The sequence below is a fragment of the Lolium rigidum genome, chromosome 3 (genome assembly GCF_022539505.1).
Source record: "Lolium rigidum isolate FL_2022 chromosome 3, APGP_CSIRO_Lrig_0.1, whole genome shotgun sequence".
NCBI lineage: Eukaryota > Viridiplantae > Streptophyta > Magnoliopsida > Poales > Poaceae > Lolium > Lolium rigidum.
This window is the reverse complement of record NC_061510.1, coordinates 330,755,340-330,763,906: the sequence shown is the minus strand read 5'-3', so window position 1 is coordinate 330,763,906 and position 8,567 is coordinate 330,755,340.

The window sequence follows — 8,567 nt, the reverse complement described above, 5'->3', positions numbered from 1 at the left end:
TCGGTATGGAGTTTCTTCATGCGTTTCACTCCAATATGACCAAGACGACAGTGCCACATATAAGTAGAATTATCATTCAATTTAATTCGCTTAACATCAATGTTATGAATATGTGTATCACTACTATCGAGATCTAATAGAAATAAACCATTCTTTTCAGGTGCTCGACCATAAAAGATATTATTCATAAAAATAGAACAACCATTATTCTCAGACTTGAATGAATAACCGTCTTGCATTAAACAAGATCCAGATATAATGTTCATGCTCAACGCGGGTACAAAATAACAATTATTGAGGTTTAAAACTAATCCCGAAGGTAGATGTAGAGGAAGTGTGACGACAGCGATCACATCGACTTTGGATCCATTTCCAACGCGCATCGTCACTTCATCCTTCAATAGTCTTCGTTTATTCTTTAGTTCCTGTTTCGAGTTACAAATATGAGCAACCGAACCGAGTATCAAATACCCAGGTACTAGTACGAGAACCGAGTAAGATAAACATCTATAACATGTATATCGGATATACCTTCTTTCTTCTTCTTGACAAGGCCGCTCTTCGGATCCGCCAAATACTTGGAGCAATTACGCTTCCGAGTGTCCCTTCTCCTTGCGGTAATAGCACTCAACATCATGCTTAGGGCCGGTCTTAGGTTTCACAGGAGGCGTGGCAGCTTTCTTGCCACCCTTCTTGAATTTTCCTTTAGACTTGCCCTGTTTCTTGAAACTCGGTGGTCTTGTTGACCATCAACACTTGGTGCTCTTTCTTGATCTCAATCTTAGCAGATTTCAGCATGGAGAAGAGTTCAGGTAACTCTTTGTTCATGTTCTGCATATTGTAGTTCATCACAAAGTTCTTGTAACTAGGTGGCAGTGATTGAAGGACACGATTAATCCCCAGTCGGTTAGGAATCACTATTCCCAAATCACTCAGTTTCTTCGCATGTCCGGTCATGGCGAGCATGTGCTCACTAACGGAGCTGCCTTCTTCCATCATGCAACTGAAGAAGTGTTTCGATGCTTCATAGCATTCCACGGCCGCATGAGTTTCAAAGATAGTTTTCAACTCATTGACCAACTCATGAGGATCGTGGTGCTCAAAACGTTTTTGAAGATCGGCTTCCAGACTGCATAGGATGGCACACTGAACTTGAGAGTACCGAGTTTTCCGAGTCTCGTAAACGTTCTTTACTTCATCGGTTTCAGTTTCTACAGGAGGGTCACCTAGCGGTGCATCAAGCACATATTGCAGATTTCCGCCATTGAGGAAGATCCTCACATGACGGAACCAGTCGGTGAAGTTGCTACCGTTGCTCTTAAGCTTTTCTTTCTCTAGGAACTGGTTAAAATTGATTGAGGACGCCATATCTACAACATATATTTGCAATAGTTTAGACTAATGTTTATGACAAATTGAGTTCAAATTTTAATTTAACAAAATTAAAAAACTAGGTGAACTCCCACTCAAAAACAATATCCCTCGAATTGTCTTAGTGATTACATGAACCAAATCCACCACACCAAGTCCGATCATCACGAGACAAGATGTAACTTCAATGGCGAACACTCAAAGAGTTCATCATATCAATCATATGATTCATGCTCTACCTTTCGGTATCATGTGTTCCGAGACCATGTCTGTACATGCTAGGCTCATCAAGGCCACCTTAGTATCCGCATGTGCAAAACTGGCTTGCACCCGTTGTATGCACTTGTTGAGTCTATCACACCCGATCATCACGAGATGCTTCGAAACGACAAGTCTTGGCAACGGTGCTACTAAGGATGAACACTTTATTATCTTGATATTTTAGTGAGAGGGATCATCTTATAATGCTACCGTCACGATCTAAGCAAAATAAGATGCATAAAGGATTAACATCACATGCAGTTCATATGTGATATGATATGGCCCTTTTGTCTTTGCGCCTTTTGATCTTCATCTCCAAAGCACGGACATGATCTCCATCATCAACGGGCATGATCTCCATCATCGTCGGCGTAGCGTCAAGGTCAATGGCGCCGTCTTCATGATTGTTCTCCCATGTAGCAACTATTACAACTTCTTTGAAATACTACTCAACATGAAATTTAAAGACAACCATAAGGCTCATGTCGGTTGCCACAATACAATAATGATCATCTCATACATATTCATCATCACATTATGGCCATATCACATCACCAAACCCTGCAAAAACAAGTTAGACGTCTCTAATTTGGTTTGCATATTTTACGTGGTTTAGGGTTTTCGAGTAAGATCTAATCTACCTACGAACATGAACCACAACGGTGATACTAGTGTTGTCAATAGAAGAGTAAATTGAATCTTCACTATATTAGGAGAGACAGACACCCGCAAAGCCACTTATGCAATACAAGTTGCATGTCGAGCGTGGAGCAAATCTCATGAACGCGGTCATGTAAAGTTAGCCCGAGCCGCTTCATCCCACTATGCCACAAAGATGCAAAGTACTCAAACTAAAGACAACAAAAGCATCAACGCCCACAAAACCATTGTGTTCTACTCGTGCAACCATCTATGCATAGACACGGCTCTGATACCACTTTGTAGGGATTCGTTGCATAGAAAACAAAAAATTTCCTACCGCGAGAACGCAATCCAAGCCAAGATGCAATCTAGAAGACGGGATCAACGAGGAGATGATCGAGACTCACCCTTGAAGATTTCCAAAGCCTACAAGATGAGGCTCTTGTTGCTGCGGTAGACGATCACTTGCCGCTTGCAAAAGCGCGTAGAAGATCTTGATCACGGTGCCACGATCGGGCGGCACCTCCGTACTCGGTCACACGTTCGGCGTTGATGAAGACGACGTCCTTCTCCCCGTTCCGGCGGGCAGCGGAAGTAGTAGCTCCTCCTTGACTCCGGCGGCACGATGGCGTGGTGGCGGTGGCAATGGAGAACTCCGGCGGAGCTTCGCTAAGCGTGCGGGAGAGGTGGAGGAGAGAGGGGCGGCTAGGGTTTGGGAGAGGGGGTGGCCGGCCTCTATGGGGTGCGGCCAGCTTGGTGGCTTGTGGTGGCCGGCCCCCTCCCCTATGCCCCTCATTATATAGGTGGAACCCTAAGTGTTGGACTACAAGTCTTCGAATAAGACCCCAACCCAAAACCTTCCATGTAGTAGGGAAACCTACCCAAGGTGGGACTCCCACCCAAGTGGGATTCCCACCCTTCCATGAAGGGGGGTGGCCGGCCCCCTTGGTGGAGTCCACCTTGGACTCCCCCTCTAGGGTTGGCCGGCCATGGGGAGGTGGAGTCCCTCCGGGACTCTTCCTTCCTTAGTGATTTCTTCCGGACTTTTCTAGAACCTTCTAGAACCTTCCATAAATACACCGGATCATTTCCAAACTTGGAATATGACTTCCTATATATGAATCTTATTCTCCGGACCATTCGGAACTCCTCGTGATGTCCGGGATCCTATCAGAGACTTCGAACAATACTTCGAACTCCATTCCATATTCAAGTTCTACTATTACAACATCAAACCTTAAGTGTGTCACCCTACGGTTCGCGAACTATGTAGACATGGTTGAGATTTCTCTCCGACCAATAACCAATAGCGGGATCTGGAGATCCATAATGGCTCCCACATATTCAACGATGACTTAGTGATCGAATGAACCATTCACATACGATACCAATTCCCTTTGTCACGCGATATTTTACTTGTCCGAGGTTTGATAGTCGGTATCACTCTATACCTTGTTCAACCTCGTCTCCTGACAAGTACTCTTTACTCGTACCGTGGTATGTGGTCTCTTAAGAACTTATTCATATGCTTGCAAGACATTAGACGATATTCCACCGAGAGGGCCCAGAGAATATCTATCCGTCATCGGGATGGACAAATCCCACTGTTGATCCATATGCTTCAACTCATACTTTCCGGATACTTAATCCCACCTTTATAACCACCCATTTACGCAGTGGCGTTTGATGTAATCAAAGTACCTTTCCGAGTATAAGTGATTTACATGATCTCATGGTCGAAAGGACTAGGTAACTATGTATCGAAAGCTTATAGCAAATAACTTAATGACGTGATCTTATGCTACGCTTAAATGGGTGTGTCCATTACATCATTCATATAATGATATAACCTTGTTATTAATAACATCCAATGTTCATGATTATGAAACTAATCATCTATTAATCAACAAGCTAGTTAAGAGGCTTACTAGGGACTCATTGTTGTTTACATAACACACATGTACCAATGTTTCGGTTAATACAATTATAGCATGATATATAAACATTTATCATAAACATAAAGATATATAATAACCACTTTTATTATTGCCTCTTGGGCATATCTCCAATAGCAACTGCCTCATCAGACAAAAGCGAACACGGGAAGATGTAGTTTTTCTTCATGTCGACAGGCATCTCCAAATTAAGTACTTCGATCCCAGACTTAATACGACCAAACCAAAATGGGGAGATGTTATAATTTGAATAGTTCATATGTTTATGGAGTGTTAATGCATTGTGCTAGGCTACTTGAAAAGATGGGTCTTAATTACTATAGTGCCAAGTTAGCCCCGATAAAATGGATAGGTAAGACAATAGATGTTGCCCATATTCTCTTGATTGGTATATAAAACTACATATGAGCGAAAATAGCGAACGGAACCTGGCAACGCGCGAGGATGAAAACTACCCAATCAGATAGCAACACGCGTCTGACAACATACGTATTTCAGTCAGGTATATGATCCGTATTTCCATCATATCCTGACAACATGCATTCACATTAACTCTCACCAACCTGTCCTCCCGGCAGCTCTCCTTTCACAAACCATTTCACCAACCTGTCCTCTCCGGCTGCCGTGTAAAAATGAGGGAACGTATCAGCTGAAAATGGACTACATCCTGCAAATCTGCAAATGCTCATCGGCGCCATCGGATTTCCTATGAAGGGACACTTCTCAGTTTCTTGTTACCCACCATGCAATTTGTAGAGACCCCCCTGGACATCAATTCTATGCCTCTTCAGTCCCCTTTCGCTGTGTCTGGACGTTTGGTACAGCACCCTCCTTCTCAGCTCCCTATTCCCCATCTCAAAAAAAAAAAAGCTCCCTATTCCCGATCTGAGATCGAGCAGGATAGCACCATGGCTACGCCGCCCAAGCCGATCTACTCCAGCACGCTACCGCTGCACCAGGTTTTCGATAGCTCGTAGCCACATCTCTCCGCCTCCGTGCGCCGCCAGGCTCGCGCTCGACGTTGTCCAAATCCTCGTTCCTCTGCCTCCTCCAGAGCGCGGTTGGTTCACAACGCCCGCTGCCTCCTGGTTAGATGCGCCCACCTTAGGAAGCAGGGTGGTCCATTTTCATTGAGCACAAAGATCCTCTCCGTTGACCTGCAGGATGTATGTGTGGAGCTCCTAAATCTAGGGTTTCTTATTTCTGTTCGTACTAGAGACTACAACGAGGTCAGTTTAATATAGTTCAAGGAAAAGCAAAATACTTGTTCTTTGCTCCATACAAGCTAAGTTAATTGCTTGTGTCCTGATGGTGCTGTCAATTTTGATATCAGTTTACCATATCAGGTCAACTTTTAGTATTTCATTATTTGCAAATATTAACTAAATTTCATAACACCAGAAGCTTGAAATACTTGCATTTTCTGCAGAGCTGATGTGTTGAGAGAAAGAACATTAGCAGTTTTTGTGGGATTCCTGGTCATCTAATATATAACAGAGAAATTTATAGCTGCTACGGAAAAGGCAATTTTTGGGAGTCGACAACAACAATCAGAGCTATTGTTCACTACCAGCAAGTGTTCGGGTGAATTATGTATTGTTTTGTTGAAGTGTATGAAAGCTGAATTTGCATTTCTACAGTTTTACCATTGAACTCTGAAGTTAGAAGCATGCTCTAAATTTCATCATATATATACTCCTTGTTTACTTGTTGACATCCTTCCATTTATTAAAAATCTTCTTTAAACTATTCTGATTTCTGAGTGAACTAGTCTTCACTATTTGCTAGTGTTAAGCTACACATGTTTTTTCGAAATGGTACAGCGGTGACTTCATGTAGAATGTCTTTAATTGAATTTGTTCACAGATTGGAGAATATGTCTACAGACTTAATCCCATCGTGTTATCCTTTTTTAGACTTAAATACTCCGTAAGATATTTGCTGGCTCATAATACATGCTACTTAACATTTTCATTATTTCTGCAAGTCACATAGAAAATTTCCTGGAATTTAAAGGATTTCTAGTTCTGTCATTGTTTTCTCACTAAACTTGTGCACTCTAACTGCAGATATTTGAAGAACATCAATGCACTCCCTAGGTTCATTCAGAAGGAGATGGATTGTAGTTCTACTACAGTATTTAAAAAATGTATATATTATCTAAAGTTATGTACAGTTTATATTTTTAGGAACTAAGCCGAATGCAAGCCCTGATGGCTCATGCCATGCTGCATTGGATCCACACGTTCGTTTCAGAAAATGTAAAACAGACATCTGATTAACTGATATTACTTTTTTTACGTATGCATTGAAGATTAATGCAATGCTTTCCTTTGTGATTATTCAGTTCTACATCGATACAATAATTCTGTGTGGGCCAACAAAATTAGTGCTACACCTTGACAAAAATGTTCATACATTGACTGAAGCAAATATTTATCACGTACGTTCAAACTCTAAGTATAGTCAATATTATGAACGATACAAAAAATCTGGGCATTTTGTGCCAAAATCCTAGGAACAACGAACAAGTGAAGTGGCACAAGAAGTTTGAGGGAAGGTACAGGAACGCAACGTAGGAACTGTACTAGAGGGTGTGATTCTTCAACGAGAACACCTGAGAAGGACCTCATTGCAAACTGGAACTTGTGTCTGCGGGCGTTATTTTGTAAATTGACAGGAAGACGATCTGAACCGCTAGTACAGGATCCAACAGCACACAGCATCCATTTTCAGATTTTCAGGATCTGCTTGTTTTCACCTGATACGCCCCCGTAAAAATGATGTACTACTTTACTTGCTGGATTTTAAAAATCTGCATACAAAGTTTTTGAATTTTACTTAGGTCATTTTGAAAGATTTCAGGATATCTCCGAGACAAAAGAATTACCAAGTGTTCCGATTACAAGAACACAAGGATCTTTTCTCATAATGAAAATAGCTTCATCCAGCTCAATTGTAAATTAACATTCATTCAACTGAATATAACTTTCAGTGCCTACACAACGTAGGTCTTTGAATTTCCAAAATCAACGTGAACCAGTATCACAGTTAATTTTGTCATTGACCATCATTTAAAATGAATTCAATGGAATATCATATTCGGCAAACTCAATTATTCACCCAACAGCCCCAAGAATCAACATGATTTCATCAATAATTCAGAACAAGTTCAGTGGATAATCATCAACGAGCCAAATTCTGAAGAAAAAAAAATACTACCAAAATGAATGCAAAAGGACAACCAACCAAAAATTTATAGTAAATCGAGTCAAATCCTCACCGATGAGATATCGACATGATGCATCTCACTAGAATCCCAACACATGAATTACTGATAGATTAGACAAACAGAAAAATAGGCATGATTCCGAAATCAATTTGCAAACAAAATTCAATGCACAGGTTGAAGTAAGATCCGTGCAAATGAAAAAATATTCTAAAGGAATGAACACCATGTGAACCCATCAGATCTTATACTCCAATCACAATAGAGGAAGTTGCCTTCACGAAGAGATCAAATGGAAGGCAGAAAATCTGAGAGAATGTGCATCGGCTGCAGCCACCGCCTCCGCCGCCAGCTAGGTAGAGAGAATGAGCGTCGGCTACGGGCCACCGCCGGCCGTCGAACTAGAGAGGAGCGTCGGCTGCCGGCCACCGCCTCCGCCGCCCACTGCTGCAGGCCACCACTGCTCCCCATGCTAAATAGAAGAAGAGGCAGCACACCTGTGTATAAGTCACAATATGGATGGGGAATCGGGAAATTTCTGGAGGCACAAGCGTGAAGGCATGGACTTCAGTGGATCATCCAGGTCCTCACCGGCGAATAACATCGCACTTCCTCCCATACTCCGTTGCCTTGCCGTGCTCCGTTTCCCTCCACGGTCGTGTTTATGAGCAAGAGAGAGAGAGAGAGAGAGGATTAGGTGGAGCTGTGAGAGGTCACGGTTGGTGGGATGGAGATAGGCTTTAAATGGAGCTTGCACCATGTACCAAAGTTGCATTTAAAGCATGCGCGGATGCATGGGCGTCGCCGTATGTACAAGCACCGTATAGACCTAACCAAATCACAGGAAAACGCCGTATAAGATAATTGCTATATTAAGTGTTAATCGCCATGCATGCATGAGTGGACGAGATGTCAACCTCACGCGTTACCTGGTCCCAAACGTCCGGGTCGTACATATGAGACACATGTATACTTTCAGCCTTACTAGAGAAAGGTACAATAGCAATGATTCATTATTACATCAGTGATCTCATCTATGCAATATCCCATTGGTCACCATATGCCCTCGTTTTGATCCTCTGCTTTCTCTCAAAACAACAAGCTCTCTT